General features: G+C 34.7%; 1 long non-coding RNA gene across 1 annotated transcript; it reads left to right on the top strand.

Annotated features, from left to right (window-relative positions):
- The first annotated feature begins 3,464 nt into the window (after nt 1-3,464).
- On the top strand, nt 3,465-17,025 carry LOC122423557. Its single transcript, XR_006264178.1, has 5 exons — nt 3,465-3,607; nt 4,437-4,532; nt 5,313-5,396; nt 14,055-14,138; nt 14,657-17,025. It is a non-coding gene; the product is annotated as an uncharacterized LOC122423557 (long non-coding RNA).
- The last annotated feature ends 206 nt before the right edge of the window (nt 17,026-17,231 follow it).

The raw sequence follows: 17,231 nt of genomic DNA, 5'->3' as shown, positions 1-17,231 counted from the left end.
CTAAAAACTATGCACACAAGTAAGCAAGAGACCTTAGAAGGAAGCAGCAGGAATAAAAATAACAGCAGAAAATATTTGCAGAATTATTACTGTAATAATCAGGGACATGTAAATTAATTGTATTTAGTGTGTTCAAAGGAACATAAGACAAATTAGGAAATGTGTTTAGAGAACAAGAAACTTTTAAAATGATCAAGTAGATTTGAAAAAACACTAAATAGAATTACTAGTAAAATAGAATATTGGATAAATTTACCTCTAATTTGACACAGATGAGGGGGAAATTAATGAACTGGAAAATGTGTCTGAAGCCACTGTTTAAAATACAGCACATAAGACAAAAAGATAGAAATTATGAAAAATAAATTAAACATGTAGCAACTTAATTATATTTAGAAAACAACATTTTAGAGTGAAGAAAGAGGCAGGTGTGCCTTCTGTAAAATTAATAACAAAGACTTTTTCAACACAGTAATAGTGAGAGACCAACCCACAAATTTATGAAGTCTAATTAACTTTAATCAAACAAAAGAGAGAAAAATAGTTCACAAAAATCACATTATAATAAAAATTGAAGAGAATTAAGAACAATGACACATTTCCAAAAGCAGCACTAGGAAAAAGTCTTTGAAAGTGTTGTTTATGGCCCCTTCTGAATATGTCTGTCATTTACCCTGGCTACATTTTGAAGCTACATTAAAAATTATATCATGGTACCTCATTGTGCTTTTGCTTTGCATTTCTCTGCTAATGAATGATGTTGAGCATCTTTTCATGTGTTTGTTAGCCATCTGTATGTCTTCTTTGGAGAAATGTCTGTTTAGTTCTTTGGCCCATATTTTGATTGGCTCATTTATTTTTCTGGAATTGAGCTTCAGGAGTTGCTTGTATATTTTTGAGATTAATCCTTTGTCTGTTTCTTCATTTGCTATTATTTTCTCCCAATCTGAGGGCTGTCTTTTCACCTTACTTATAGTTTCCTTTGTTGTGCAAAAGCTTTTAAGTTTCATTAGGTCCCATTTGTTTATTTTTGCTTTTATTTCCAATATTCTGGGAGGTGGGTCATAGAGGATCCTGCTGTGATTTATACGCCAGTCAGGATGGCTGCTATCCAAAAGTCTACAAGCAATAAATGCTGGAGAGGGTGTGGAGAAAAGGGAACCCTCTTACACTGTTGGTGGGAATGCAAACTAGTACAGCCGCTATGGAGAACAGTGTGGAGATTTCTTAAAAAACTGGAAATAGAACTGCCATATGACCCAGCAATCCCGCTGCTGGGCATACACACCGAGGAAACCAGATCTGAAAGAGACACGTGCACCCCAGTGTTCATCGCAGCACTGTTTATAATAGCCAGGACATGGAAGCAACCTAGATGCCCATCAGCAGACGAATGGATAAGGAAACAGTGGTACATATACACCATGGAATATTACTCAGCCATTAAAAAGAATTCATTTGAATCAGTTCTAATGAGATAGATGAATCTGGAGCCCATTATACAGAGGGAAGTAAGCCAGAAAGATAAAGACCAATACAGTATACTAATGCATATATATGGAATTTAGAAAGATGATAATGATAACCCTGTATGCAAAACAGAAAAAGAGACACAGATGTACAGAACAGAATTTTGGACTCTGTGGGAGAAGGCGAGGGTGGGATGTTTTGAGAGAACAGCATCGAAACATGTGTATTATCTAGGGTGAAACAGATCACCAGCCCAGGTGGGATGCATGAGACAAGTGCTCGGGCCTGGAGCACTGGGAAGACCCAGAGGAATCCGGTGGAGAGGGAGGTGGGAGGGGGGATCGGGATGGGGAATACATGTAACTCCGTGGCTGATTCATGTCAATGTATGACAAAAACCACTACAATATTGTAAAGTAATTAGCCTCCAACTAATAAAAATAAATGAAAAAAAACAAAAAAAAAATTATATTAAAATTATGATTACTGTTGAATTGAAAATTTGAATTGTTTAATAATAAAAACCCACCTCAAATACTATATTTTGCATTAAAGTGTATTTTGTCAAGTATCAAGAGCTTTAATTTGATTGGTGTTTGCATTATTTATCTTTATTTTCAACCATCTTGCATCCTTATCTACTAATAACACATAACACTTAATTTTTTTTTAATTTACACAATAGATTTTACTTTTTAATCAGGACATTTAGAGCATCCACTTTTACTTTTCATTCATTTTATCTTTTTAATCAATATCATAATTTTATGCTTTCTCTTTGTCCTGTCTTTTCTTGTTTTATTTTCCCCCTCTCCTTTCTTTTGGACTTATTTTTCTTAATTTGTGTTTCCTTCTATAATTTTTTAAATTATTGTTTCTTTTCTTCTTTTTAGTCTTTACTCAAATTTAAAGTATGTGTACTTGAATCATTAATGTCTATAGAGGATCATTATCTTTACTCACTTCCAAAACAATGCAAGACCCAAGAACATTCATAGTCTCCCTGTCAAATTGTGCTATGAAGTTCATTTCTATTGATCAAAGGCAAGGACAGGGGCCTCTGTGGTCACTGTGGTGTGTATATCTCAAAACACACACTGGGCTGAGAATGAAATTTCACATGTACATACTTTAATCTTTTCAATGATAAAAAATATGTTCATTAAAAATAGCAACACAAAAATGGAAAACTACATATGGAAAAATACATAAAGACTTACCAAGTTAGTCGCTTAAATATTATTATATTACAATTTTAAATTACTAGGTTAGACACATATTATTAAACTGTGAGCACATGGATAACAACAGATATTTTTTCTACCAAATATAATATAGTTTGCAATAATTTGAACCTTTTTTCCACTTAATATATCACAGAACATTCATATCAATGTTTGTAGAACTGTCTCATTTATACTTAATGACTGTGAAAGTTTTATTGTAGGAATACATTATAATTTATCTCATTATTTAATTTATTGATAGTTACATTGTTCCTTTTACTTCTTTAAACAAAACATCTATTGGTCACTTGAATAACTAAGAAAAGTTATGAATAATTATTTCAACAAAAGTTGAAATAAGTTGTGTTTCGGGAACAGAGTTGTTGTGTCATTTTCATTTCCTCTAAGGTACCGTTTAACAATGATTATGAATATTTATAATCACAAAAAAGATATTTTTAAAAATGAATATTTGTTACATTTGATTTAAACACAGTATATCACTTGTTTACATAACAATGTTTTCATATTCATTGTTCATTTATTATTTTTGAGAAATAAGGCAGAGAAAAGATCATTATGGTTAATATAATTTTAAAGTTTATCTTTGGAAATAGAGAAGAGCTTCATTATACATGGAAGAATAACAAAGTTAATATTGGGTCTGAATTACATTGCCTTTTATTTTCTTGAGTGTAAAAAGTACTTTACATATTAAATTTAGAGTAAACATCCTGTCTGATATTGCATATGAAGAGTTCTGTTTCCTTGATCCTGTTTCATTCTGACCACCTGCTAATCATCTGATCCAAGCAATCTGAATTCAACTATGGAACCCAAGACACCAGCACTGTCCAGCCCTGGTCCTGGTCATCAACATTTGCCAGAGGAATTGCATGAACTAAATACAGGTAATGCTGCTATTGCTAAGTAATCCCTTTATTTACTGAGAAAATAATATTATAAATAACTAAGTCCATAGCTAGCTACTTCTAGAAGAAGAGTTAAAAACCGTTCGTCCTTGTGAATGAATTTTAGATTTTCCAATGGAAGGGAATTTAAAATACAATCACTCTTTGGTAAGTAAATATTTACAATGGGGTTAGGTTAAATATTATTTGGAAAAGTGTTATTGACTTGGTGGCTGTGAATTCTCTGCTTTGCTTGCACTGAAAGAGTACTGCTAAGAAAATTTATTTATCTAGCAAGAATTAGATGATTTTGTTTCTCACGCTCCTTTCATTAACATTAAATTCAACTGTAAGAAGGAGCATTTGTAGACATTTAAATTATAGATAGTTAAACTAACTCTTAAATTTCTATTCTTTCTGCAACTGGTATTACTTCAGATGCTGTTGTCCATTATATTCTTATAATTACTATTCTAACTACTACTATGACTATTTTTATAATAATAAAACTTATTGCATGTTTATTACTTCAAGCACCATGCTGTTGACTTTATATACATTAGCTTAATCTCCACAATATATATATGGAAAAATATTACTGTTATTCTTATTTTATATAAGAAACTAAGGATAAAAAAAGCTTTCCACAATTCTCAAAGCAATTGCCTGAGACAATTTTTAAAACTTTGTTATAAGTCTAACATAGGGACAATTTATGTTTCTAACATGTTTTTAATTCTATGTCATTATAAATATATGTATATATACATATGTGTATATACAAAATTATAATTATTTATTGCATGCATTTTTCTAACATACTTTCTAGAGTTTTGTGATGAAAGTGTAACATACACAGAAGTCAAATTTCGTGATTCTTCAAATATTCAGAAGAGAAAACTAACTAGGATTTGGAAAACAAAAGGTAAAAAATGTAAAACTCTAGACTTTTTTTTTGCCTTCATATTTTAATGAGAAGTCATGAGAATAAATACTGACTAATCTTTCAAATGGAAATCACCCCTCATACACTTTTAAGCTGGTCATAAGGACCCAAAGTCTAGTGTTAAGAGCAAATGGAAATGAGCAATGAACTACTGATCATTTTTCTCTAAATAATCAACCATGGCTTAAAATGATGTACCAAAGCCATAGAATAAAGAATGCTTCTAGATATTTTGTGGGTTGATATCTTAGCTTTGCAAAATGTAAATGCTCCTTTTATGCTACAATATTTCTAAAAACGAAATGGGGTGTGGGAGGTATATCCCAGTAACTAGATTTTATCAAAACTATCACAGAGTATCTGTCAAGGTCAACAGCTAATGCAGAAGTTTTATTCTTAGTTCTGCTACAAAGATGGGGAAAAAATTGTTTAATTAAAGGAAGGTGATGAACTAAATCCCTTGTAGGATTTCTGAAGTTCTCTTTTTGATCGTAAAATGTCCTTAGCAGAGCAACTTGTTAGTTCAACATTCCTACGTAAAAATATTCATATTTCCCTGGCTATATCCAAATATTCAAAATAATTTTTAAAGTTTTCCTCGCAGAGTGGGAATACCAATGATGCAGCACTCCCCTGGACTTAGAGTTCATTCAAATTCTAATAGGATGAACATTCCTAGCCAAAATTCCTTCTAATCCCAACTCCTCAATCCTGATTCCATTGATCATCACGGTGAACTACTTTTTTCTCTTTGGGCAGAGTCTCCATGGTGCATTGCTACAGTGACATTTGCCCTGCTCTATTTAATTGCTCTTGCGCTAGCTGCATTTATGATAGCTAAGGGTAAGTATTTTTCAGTTTTTCATTAACTTGTTAAAAGTTACTAGAATAGAATTTTGAAGCATTTGAAATTAATTCTAAGGATTTCCTAAAGTTATTTTTCTCATTTGTTATTTTAGTTACATAAAAGTATTTACCAATTCAGTTTTTGAATTATCAACAATAGCTTTGTCCCAGGTGAGCTTATCAAAGATGTTAGTGGATAGCTGTGTATTTTGAAAAAAATGAAAAATAATAGCAGTGTTCTTTATGTTATTGTATTTTTACTGACATTAAACTTAGCAACTGTGAAATGTAAGAAAACTTGGAGATATTTATAGAATTTATTATTTGGGCAGTTAAAAAGTAACTGTAAAGACATCAAGTCAGGAATTTGAAAGAAAGAATCTAATAGAAGAAATAAAATAATGGGAAGAGATTCATCAAAAAATGAAAAAAAAAAATCTTATCAGGATATTGGACCAAGTCTATATATGGCTTGAACTCAGTGCCTTAATATTAGAAAATATATTAGCTTTTAAAAAAATAGATTCATATATGGTAGTATCTGCAAACCAGAAATATGAAAATTCCTTCAAATATAGAAAGTAAGGTAATTTATGCTTACAAATCAGAGAAAACAACAGCATAAAACATGTGAAGGATAAATTTATTCAAAAGTTATAAGTAGATCTAAATCAGTAGAATATAGTATAATATATAATTTTCAGAAATAAACATAAAAATTTTGTGTACAATTTCTAACAAAGACACGTATGATAATAAATGACAATGTAGAGAAATTGAATAAATATAGCTATATTTTATAGATAAATAAATATCTATTTGGATGCACAAAGATGGTAATTTTTAAGAATGAACTTGAAAAGATTTTAATAACAAAACATGACTCCTAGACAAACTGTTTAGTAGCTAGCAAAAGATCAAAGAGCCCCACTCAAATTCATAAGGCAAGCACATGCTGTGCTATGCTTAGTCGCCCAGTCATGTCCGACTGTTTGCAACCCCATGGACTACAAGCACACCAGGCTTCCCTGTCCTTCACTGTCTTGCAGGGTCTGCTCAAATTCATATCCATTGGTCAGTGATGCCATCCAACCATCTTGTCCTCTGTCGTCCCCTTCTCCTCCTGCCTTCAGTCTTTCCCAGCATCAGTGTCTTTTCCAGTGAGTCAGCTCTTCACATCAGGCAGCCAAAGTATTGGAGTTTCAGCTTCAGCACCTGTCCTTGCATTGAATATTCAATGATTTCCTTTAGGATGGACTGGTTGGATCTCCTTGCAGTCCAAGGGATTCTCAAGAGTCTTCTCCAGCACCACAGTTTGAAAGCATCAATTCTTTGGTGCTTAGCCTTCTTTATGGCCCCACTCTCACATCCATACATCACTATTGGAAAAACCATAGCTTTGACTAGACAGACCTTTGTAGGCAAAGCAATGCCTCTGCTTTTTAATATGCTTCCAAGGAGCAAGCGTCTTTTAATTTTATGGCTGTAGTCATCTTCCACAGTGATCTTGGAGCCCAAGCAAGTAAAGTCTATTACTGTTTCCATTGTTTCCCCGTCTATATGCCATGAAGTGATGAGACCAGATGCCATGATCTTAGTTTTTTTAATGTTGTTTTAAGCCAGATTTTTCACTTTCCTCTTTCACCTTCAAGTTTCTCTTCACTTTCTGCCATAAGGATGGTGTTATCTGCATATCTAAGGTTGCTGATATTTCTCTCAGCAATCTTGATTCCAGCTTGCAATTCATCCAGCCCTGCATTTCACAAGATGTACTCTGCATAGGAGTTAAATAAGCAGGATGACAATATACAACCTTGACATACTCCTTTCCTAATTTTGAACCAGTCTATTGTTCCATGTTCAGTTCTAACTGTTGTTTCTTGACATGCATGCAGGTTTATAATTGCTATTATTCTTTTGGATGTGATGGGCAAAGAAATCAGTGATGTGGGAAAACCTTTTTAGATACAAATATTTGAAATTAAATACTGAAACTATCGGAGAAGGAAATGGCAACCCACTCCAATATACTTGCCTGGAAAATTCCATGGACAGAGGAGACTGGTGGGCTACAGTCCAAGGGGTTGGAGTTGGACACATCTGAACAGATACAAACATACACACTGAAGTATATGTAGATGATGTGCTTTCTTACCTAGATATACCAAGAAAACCTACTGAAAAAAAAATTCATAATAAAGACACTTCAATAACAAGGCTTGAAACAAAGTTAACAGAATTTCATTATATACCATATAGAGCTAACATCCAAAATTCAGGTCCACATATTAAGCCTCTCACGACATTTCTTCTTTGATATCTTGAAAAACAATTAGCCTACAATATTTTTAAATAGACTTTCTTCCCAGCCATTATCCTTACTGGCATCATGGAGAAAGAATCAAATACTTTAATACTGTTGTCTCTCTTGGCACTTATCTAGTGAGACAAGCCTAAGAATCATCTGTACTGTTTAACTGCCACTGATTATTCCAATTTAGTGAATAAGTACACTTCTCTACAGTTGCATTATTACCCATCTAATCTAAGCAATTCTTTGTCTTTCTCTGTCTCCCTTAGTCTAGGCTATAAACCTCCTAAAGATCTAACTATAATTCACCCTTGACCTCCTCCATTAAATTTCCAAAGTAACCTCTTCAAAATATAAATTTTATAAACTCACGAGGCTTAGCCTATTAATACTCTAAATTCAATATAAATTTTAAAATCTTTAACATGGTGTATAAGGGTCTTCCTTACTTGGTCCATGGTTTCTATCCCAGCTAGTATCACATACTTTCTCACTCTATGGGTTCCAGTCACAGGTATCTTTTAGTTCCCTAAATGACTCATAGTTAGTATTACCATGTAGCATTATAAAAACAAGGATCATTTTAATAATGAAAGTAGGTGATGCTAATAATTACTCTGGGACAACAAGCATAAATCAGGACTTCTCTGGGTAGACTGATATTAACTATAACTTTATCTGTAATCCTTCTTGCTACAAAGGGTATGAATAGACTGTTTTGCTTATTAGCTAAAACAGCCTTTCTTCTACTTTTCTTCTAAGTAGCTAATCCTTTAGTAATCAATTAACACTATCCACTTATAAATAAGCCAGATTTCTCTGTTACAATATCTTAATAGTGATTCATTTGTTGCACCTTTCACAGCCTCACCTGTGTAATTATTTGTATGATTATTTCATTAAGATCTCTTTCTCCCACTAGCTTGTTTGCTTCTTTACAAAGAACCCACATATATATTTGCTCTACATTTTAACCTTTGCTTTTGAAAACTATGTTGTCACATTAGAGGTACTTGGTGAATTTTTTATTAAATAAATTAATATACCTAATAATGCATATGGCTTATGTGAAAGAGATTGTAATACTTTTAATATTAATATTAAAAGACATAAAGACATCTAATGAGCTCAGTATATATTAAGTGTACCTTGGTGGGAAGACTAATATTGTGTAGATAATGATACAATCTAGATTTATTTAAGATTTATGTGATCCCAATATACTTGTATCTTCATGACAAGTATGTTAATTATAAATTATGTTGTTGTTGTTCAGTCACTAAGTCGTGTCCAACTCTTTGTGACCTGCAGCACACTAGGCTTCCCTGTCTTTCACTGTCTCCCGGAATTTGCTCAAATTCATGTCCACTTCCCCACTCCAGTACTCTTGCCTGGAAAATCCCAAGGCTGGAGGAGCCTGGTAGGCTGCGGTCTATGTGGTCGCTAAGAGTCGGACACGACTGAGCGACTTCACTTTCACTTTTCACTTTCATGCATTGGAGAAAGGAAATGGCAACCCACTCCAGTGTTCTTGCCTGGAGAATCCCAGGGACGGGGGAGACTGGTGAGCTGCCATCTATGGGGTTGCACAGAGTTGGACACGACTGAAGCGACTTAGCAGCAGCAGCATGTCCATTGAGTTGGTGATGCTGTCTAACCATCTCATCTTCTGCAGCCCTCTTCTCCTTTTGCCTTCAATCTTTCCCAGAGTCAAGGTAGTTTCCAATGAGTCAGCTCTTCACATCAGATGGCCAAGTATTGGAGCTTCAGCTTTAGCATCCAGTCCTTCCAATGAATATTCAAGGTTGATTTCCTTTAGGATTGGCTGGTTTAAGTCCCAAAGAAGTAAAAAAATGATTAGCAAAATACATATTGAAATATATTAGCAAGAACAATAGCAATCTAGTCTTTCCAAGTACCAAACAGTCTATAAAGCTAAAGATAATTTAACATTATAGTATTGGTATAAAATAAATATATTCAAAATAAGAAAAAAGAAACAGCCTAATCATAAAATCGTATGAATATGTGTACCTATGGTATAGATATATTTAGCATTTTAGTTGCCTGTTTTTTAATCTACATCCTGGCTTAAGTGATATTCAATCCTTACTATACGTTTGCCTTTTCTGTTGCAATTTTCTCTTCTCTGTAGACGCTTTTTTTTCCATTTACAGAAAACCCTTTAACATTCTTTTAGGGTAAGTTTAGTGCTGCTGAATTCTTTTAGTTTTTGTTTGTCTAAAACGTCTTTATCTCTCCTGCTTCACTCAATGATAATCTTGCTGAATATGGTATCCTAGGTTGCAGGGTTTTCCCATTCAGAACTTTGACTATATCACCCCATTCCCTTCTGGATAATTATGCAAAGAAATTAGCTCATAGCCTCATGGGTGTCCCCTTGTGAGTGACTCTTTGTTTTTTCCTGCCTTTAGACTCCTCTATCTTTAAATTTCACCATTTTAATTGTGACATGTCTTAGTATAGGTCTGTTTGGTTTCATCTTATTTGAGACCCTCTGTGCTTTGTGTACCTGGATATCTGTTTCCTTCAAGTTCAGGAAATGTTCAGCCATATTTTCTCCAAATACACTAAAAAAATTTTTTTTTTATTGGAGCATAGTTGCTTTACATTGTGATGTCAGTTTCTGTTCTACGGTAAAGTAAATTGGTTACATGTACACATATATCCACTCATTTTTAGATTTCCTTCCCATTTAGGTCACCACAGAACATTGTGCTAAACAGTAGGTTCCCATTTGTTATCTATTTTATACATAGTAGTGTATATACGTCAATCCTAACTCCCACCTTCATTCTACTCCTCCACCCCTTTCCCCCTGGGTAACCATAAGTTTAGTGTCTGAGTCTGTGACTTTGTTTCTGTTTTGCCAATAAGTTCATCTGTACCGTTTTTCTATATATCACACATATGCATTAATTTACAGTATTTGTTTTTCTCTTTCCAACTGATTTCACTCTGTATGATAGTCCATCCACATTTCTGCAAATGGAACTATTTTGTGCCTTTTTATGGCAGAGTATTATTCCACCGCATATATGTATGATATCTTCTTCATTCATTCCTCTGCAGATGGACATTTATGTTGCTTCTATGTCTTGCTTATTGAAATAGTGCCTCAATGAACATAGGGGTGCATGAGTGAATGTTGCTTAGTTGTGTCCAACTCTTTGCCACACCATGGGTTGTAGCCCACCAGTGTCCTCTGCCCATGGAATTTTCCAGGCAATAATACTGGAGTGAGTAGCCATTCCCTTCTGCAGGGGATCTTCCTGACCCAGGGATTGAATCCAGGTCTCTGGCATTGCAGGCAGATTCTTTACCAACTGAGCCACCAGGGAAGCCCCATAGGGGTGCATACATCCTTTCAAATTATGGTTCTCTCCAGATTTATGCCCAAGAGTGGGATTGAGGGGTCATATGGAAGCTATATTCTTAGATTTTTTAAGGAAACTCCATACTGTTCTCCATAGCGGCAATACCAATTTACATTCCTACCAACAGTTGAGGAGGGTTCCCTTCTCTTTAAATACATTTTTGATCTCCTTCTCTCTCTTCTCCTTCTGGAACCCCTATTATGTATAGTTGGCATGCTTTATATTATCCCATAGATCTTGCATGTTGTTTTTATTTATTGCTTGTTTGTCTTTCTATCTGCTATTCTGATTAGAATTTTAAATTTCAGATCACTTAGGCATTCTTCTGAGTCATTTAGTCTGCTATTCATTGCTTCTAGAGTGCTTTTTAATCTCAGAAATTGAATTGTCTATCTTTGATTGGGTCTTCTTTATACTTTCTAGTTTCTTGTTAAAACGACCTATGATCAATTCTCTTCCCTAATTCAGTTAGAGTTTTTATTAGTAATGTTTTAAATTCATTATCTGGTAGGCTGATTACTTCTGTTTCATTATTCAATTTTCAGGGATTTTCTCTTGCTCTTTCAATTGACAGTAGTTCCTTTGCCTTTTCATTTTACTTAACTTTCTCTGTCTCTACGAGTTTAGGCAAAACTGTTACCTATTGTGTTCTTGAGGCAGTGAGTTGTGTGGGAGCATCCTCATGTAGACCGAGTGCCCTCCCATTTGGTGGGAGAAGTGGATTTGATGTGAATGCCAGTCACATCTTTCCTCAAGGTGTGCTGGCCGCCATCACCTTGGTCGGAGGTGTGGTGGTGATGGAGTAGCTAGAGGCTGATTAGGGTGAGAGATGGGACTTCCTCTCTGCTCAGTGACCGTAGTTGCCATGTTGGAGCAGAGTTTGCTTCCAAGTTGCTAGAGCAAGTCTTGAGGGTCGAGCTCCAGCTGGTTCTGTTTCCTTTGGGTGTTTTTCCTTTTCCCCACACTGGGGACTTTGCCCCAAAGGCAGGGAGTACTGAAGTAGATGAGGCTGGTGTACTTATAAATGTCTGATGTGCTGACTGTGTAGGCATCTATGGCTTCACTCAGACACAGTCTAAGGTCATACCTTTTCCCTTACCGTGGTCATCCAGATCTAGTGCTAGTTTATGGCATGGAATGGCAGGGGTTGGAGTGTTTGCTTGACTGGCACTGTGGAGTGTGGTGTGGTGACTGTGGAAAATCAAGCAGTTGTGTTGCTATCAGAAGTCTGGGCTGCTTTAGGGGTGCTGTTTGAGTCACCAACAGTGACCACCACTGCCCCACCTGGACCACACCCTGGACCCTGTGTTGCCTCTGTGTCCTCGGATCAAGCCTTTTCCTAGGTCCTGGCTACCCTAGATCTAGCATCAAGCTGTAGCATGCAGTGAGTGAGGAATCTAGGAGTGCAGTGAGTGAGGAATCTAGGGGTACAGTGAGGCAGCAGCTGCTACATGAGACCTCTTTCTGCTTTGTTTGAAGGCACTTGGCAGGCAAGCCAGCATCTGCCTTACGAGTGGAGTTTAAGCTTCTTCAGCCCCTCTCTCCATTCCAAATCTTCTCCAACAAGCGTAGGGGCTTACATCCTCCATGTAGGACCCCTGGATTGGGATGCCTGGACTGTGGCACAACCCTCTGACGTCCCAGGGCGACTGTTCACCTATACAATCTCCCATTTGCTCTTAGTCTCCTCCCAAGGATACAGGTTCTGCTTTTTTTCCAGTCTTACCCAATTACATGGGTGTCATTCTTACAATCTTGGTTGTAGAGGAGTACTTCTGCCAGTTTCCAGTTCATTTTCTATGACAATTATTCCACAGGTAGTTGCATTTTTGGTGTGTGTGTAGGGGGTGGTGAATTCCATGTCTTCTTACTCTGCCTTTTTGATCCTCTTCTAGTACATTTATTGTTATGAGTCCAGCAATGCATTTGAGATTTAAGCTGCAGTAACATGGTCAAGAGAATTCAAAGTCTTCCTCATATGAGCCTGAACTTGGCTGATTGAAACTTTTTGTCCAACAAGTTACATGATCTTGTAGTTGGACTAGGATCAGATCTTTAAAATGTAGTCAAGCAGAAAGATTTTCTTTACAATTAGTGTGAAGTCTCCAAAATATCTTAGAAGCAACCATAAGCCATTCAGACTAAATAAAATAAATTCAAGATAGGAGCGTCCCAGTCACTCTATTTTTTTCAACTCAAGTTTAGCCAATGAGAGGGACAGATTCTCCAAAACAAAACAAAATACATCATGTGAAATGATGTGGGTTAAAGGTTTCATATTTGAAAATAGAAATATAGATGTTAAGAAAAATAGCACAATTAGAAATTGTTTATTTTAATGAGCTTGAAATTTAAAATATAAATAATTGATAGCTTGAAGATCTTTGAAAGGGTAACATTAGTAAAGCTGTGTAATGGGGGTGTTAATTCTAGAGGCATCTGGAGAAAAATAGTGGATAGTGATAGAGAGTTTGTAGAATATTATAAAAGTTCCACATAAAAATAATGAAAATTTGAATGGGGAAAAGGTTATGGTGCTGTGAAAAAGTAAATAGATATGTGAAGCACTATAGTAATAGAATAAACAGTACTTTGTGACTGACTTGTGTGCTATGTCAAAGGCATTTGCTTCAGAGGCAACTTTGGTCATTAAGTCATAATTGGGTTTACTAACTGCTTAGAATAGCAATAATAAGATGTGGAAATCTGCAATGATTAAAGCATCAGTCACTACCTCATAAATGTCTGTCATAAGAAAAATGTTTTATATTTAATGTCAATTATTTGCAAGTGATAATTCTAATTTATTCTGTAGCTAATCATTAAAAAATAAATGAATAAATTGTATTCAAACTTCTCTGAATTTCTATTTTATTTGCATTCTCAAAGGTTTAAAAGTGATAAATCTTAAAATGTATTTTCATTTGTAAATTTTACAAATTCCAGTTAAATGCCTAGAAGACATTCTGAATACACAGGAAAACAATACTGCTGTGGCTGGATATTGCAACACAATATAGCAAAACAGAGGTAAGTATTGAATTGCAATGAGAATCTTGTTATCAATGTAGATTGCTTAAATTTAGATGCATATATGCAATTAATAAATACAAAATCAAAGTTAGTAACTATGGCTCACTTTTCAGAAAAATTCTTAAGTATCATGGGCTTCTCTTGAAGTTAGGGAGGATAATTAAAAACAATAATACACCCAGGTGGGATGCACGAGACAAGTGCTCGGGCCTGGTGCACTGGGAAGACCCAGAGGAATCGGGTGGAGAGGGAGGTGGGAGGGGGGATCGGGATGGGGAATACGTGTAAATCTATGGCTGATTCATATCAATGTATGACAAAACCCACTGAAATGTTGTGAAGTAATTAGCCTCCAACTAATAAAAAAATTTTTAAAAAAATAAATAAATAAAATGCTCTGCAAAGATTAAAAAAATTAAAAATAAAAAAAAAAAAACAATAATACAAAAATTATGATACACAGAGTTAGTATGGGTGACAAAGTTATCCTCATGGATGCATTTTTTGTTGTCAAGGTAACTGGTTCTTCTCTGAAGAAAACTGATATCTTATTTCTGCTGAAAATAAGATCTTGGCAGCAAGGAAATTGTCCTGAAGCAATGAGCTCCAGTCTTCTCAAGACATATAACAAAGAAGAATTAGAAATGTATGGCACAATAATCCTTCTTACATTTTCTTTTCTTTTTTTTTTTTTTTGTTTTTTACATTTTCTTATACAGAAGGTAATTATAGAGACATTTTAACATTCTGTGTTCTTTCAAGTATGCTCAACTCAGCATATTGTAATAATTGGAGATCTCTTAATCAAACCCAAATATCAAAATATGGGCTTAAATGGTTATGTGATTTTTAAATTTTAAATATATTTGTACATAGAAGCAAATGCTAATATACTAAAATTTCAGACCCTGCTAAATAAATGAGAGGAAGCCACATAGCACATATACACTAAAGAGCATTTAGTCACAATGAGCACTTAAAAAATACCTAGTATTTATTGATTACTTCTAATGTTCCCAATACTACTTCAGTGTATCACATATTAGATCATGTACGGCCCCAATAATTCCTACAAAACTGTACTATTTTTATGGCTGTCATATTAACAAAGAAACAGAGACCCAGAAAGAATGAGGAATTTTCCAAAGTTGTATAGCTAGTAAAAAATAGAAACATAATTTAAGCCAAAATAGGTTTACTCTAGAGATTACACATGGAACCATTATGCTATGCTGACCTCAGAACAAGAAGTCATGTCAGATCAAGTTGTAAAAATATTGCTTCTTCAGAAATAGTGAGGGCTGCAGATTTACATTTTCCCCACCCAGCTGTATCTTTCAGAGAGGAACAAATGAGAAAAATAACTTTCAAGAATGAAATATTATACTGGCTCTTTATAAAGAGTGTTTTATGAATATTTTATACTAATCATTCTCTGGAATATGGAAAAAAGAGACAAATAGAAGTGATATTTTTCAACTTAGTAGACTCCAGCAAGCTTAAAGAATATAGGTCTCCTTTAATTTTAGTTCTCATCTACTATGTGACTGTATATTATTTCTTTTTTTACTGCATTCAAGTTCTGTTATTGCCTTTAATAAAGACTTCAGTCTATAGCATGATGATAAGTTGATGGCATATATACTGACAATTTCCATATGATGCCCTTGGGAGACACACCTCATAATTTCAGCATTCCTCCCTGCCGAGGCTGTCCTCTGCTCTAAATAGTTCCTGACAATCTTTCCCAGTTGCATTGCTCCCATCTCAATCACATAAAATGGTCTAAATTAAACTTGTATATACAGATCATTGGGCTTCCCGGGGCTCAATGATAAAGAATCTACCTGCCAATGTAGGAGACGCAGGAGACCTAAGTTTGATCCCTGGGTTGGGAAGATGCCCTGCAGAAGAAAAGACAACCCATTCCAGTACGCTTGCCTGAAAAATTCTATGGACAGAGTCTGATGGGCTACAGTCTAAAGAGTTGCAAAGAGTCAGACACCACTGAGTGACTGAACATGCATACATATCAATAGTGAACTCATTCTTCTTTCAGGAAAAACAATTTTTTAAACTGTATATACAAAGTAACACATTTGTTAAGGCAGTGTCTCCTAATGATCTCTTACCTCAAAGTAAATACAGGTTACCCATAACTTACAGTGGAATAGCTAATGTCTGTGAATATTCCAAAACTGATAGAAGACATCAAACCACATAATGCCAAAGCATTCTGAATTCCTATCGGGTGAACAAAATAAAAACAATGTTATGTATACCATGTTTAATTGCTGAAAACCAAGGATAAATGGAAGCTGAAAGGCAGGTAGTAAATACAGAATTTATATATTTGTATATTTATTTGTTAATGCTTTTTTTTTTTCTTTATTGAGTTTGTCACAACATTGCTTCTGTTTTCTGTTTTGGTTTTATTGCCCACGAGGCACACAAGATCTTAGCTCCTGAACAGGGATTAAACCCACATCCTCTGCATTGTAAAGTCAAGTCTTAACCACAGGACAACAAGGAAAGTCCAGAATTTACTTTTAAAGAAGTAATTAGTAGCTAATCTATAAAAAGGAAAAAGAAAGCATGGAAGTATTGAAAGACAATTGTTATACAAAACTCTATCCCCAGAGAAAAGATAATTATATGAGAATCATATGAAGATATACTTATATTCCATAGGTGAAATAAAGATAATTTAAGATAGGTAGAGAAAAATTGTCATTACCTTAGGTCTTTGCTAAGGATATACTATAATGTCCTTTAGATGTTAGAAAATAATCCCAAATGGAACCTCTAAGATTCAGGATAAAGGGCAATGAAATAGGTAAATGCAGGTGTAAATCTAAATGAATAGTGATTATACAAAGCCATAATATTAGTGTCTATAGTTTAAAATTGCATAAGTTTGAACTACACTGTAAATGTTGCATTTAAATTAAAAGGAGGATATGGAGTTAAAAGGACCTAAGGCTATGGCCCAGAGAGTAGAGAATCTGCCTGCGATGTAGGACATGCAGGTTAAATCTCTAGGTCGGGAAGATCCCCTGGAAATATTGCTCAGGTAATCCTATGGACAGA

This window comes from Cervus canadensis, chromosome 21 (genome assembly GCF_019320065.1).
Source record: "Cervus canadensis isolate Bull #8, Minnesota chromosome 21, ASM1932006v1, whole genome shotgun sequence".
NCBI lineage: Eukaryota > Metazoa > Chordata > Mammalia > Artiodactyla > Cervidae > Cervus > Cervus canadensis.
Note: the sequence above shows the minus strand (reverse complement) of the source record. Positions and strands in the feature narration are given on the sequence as shown.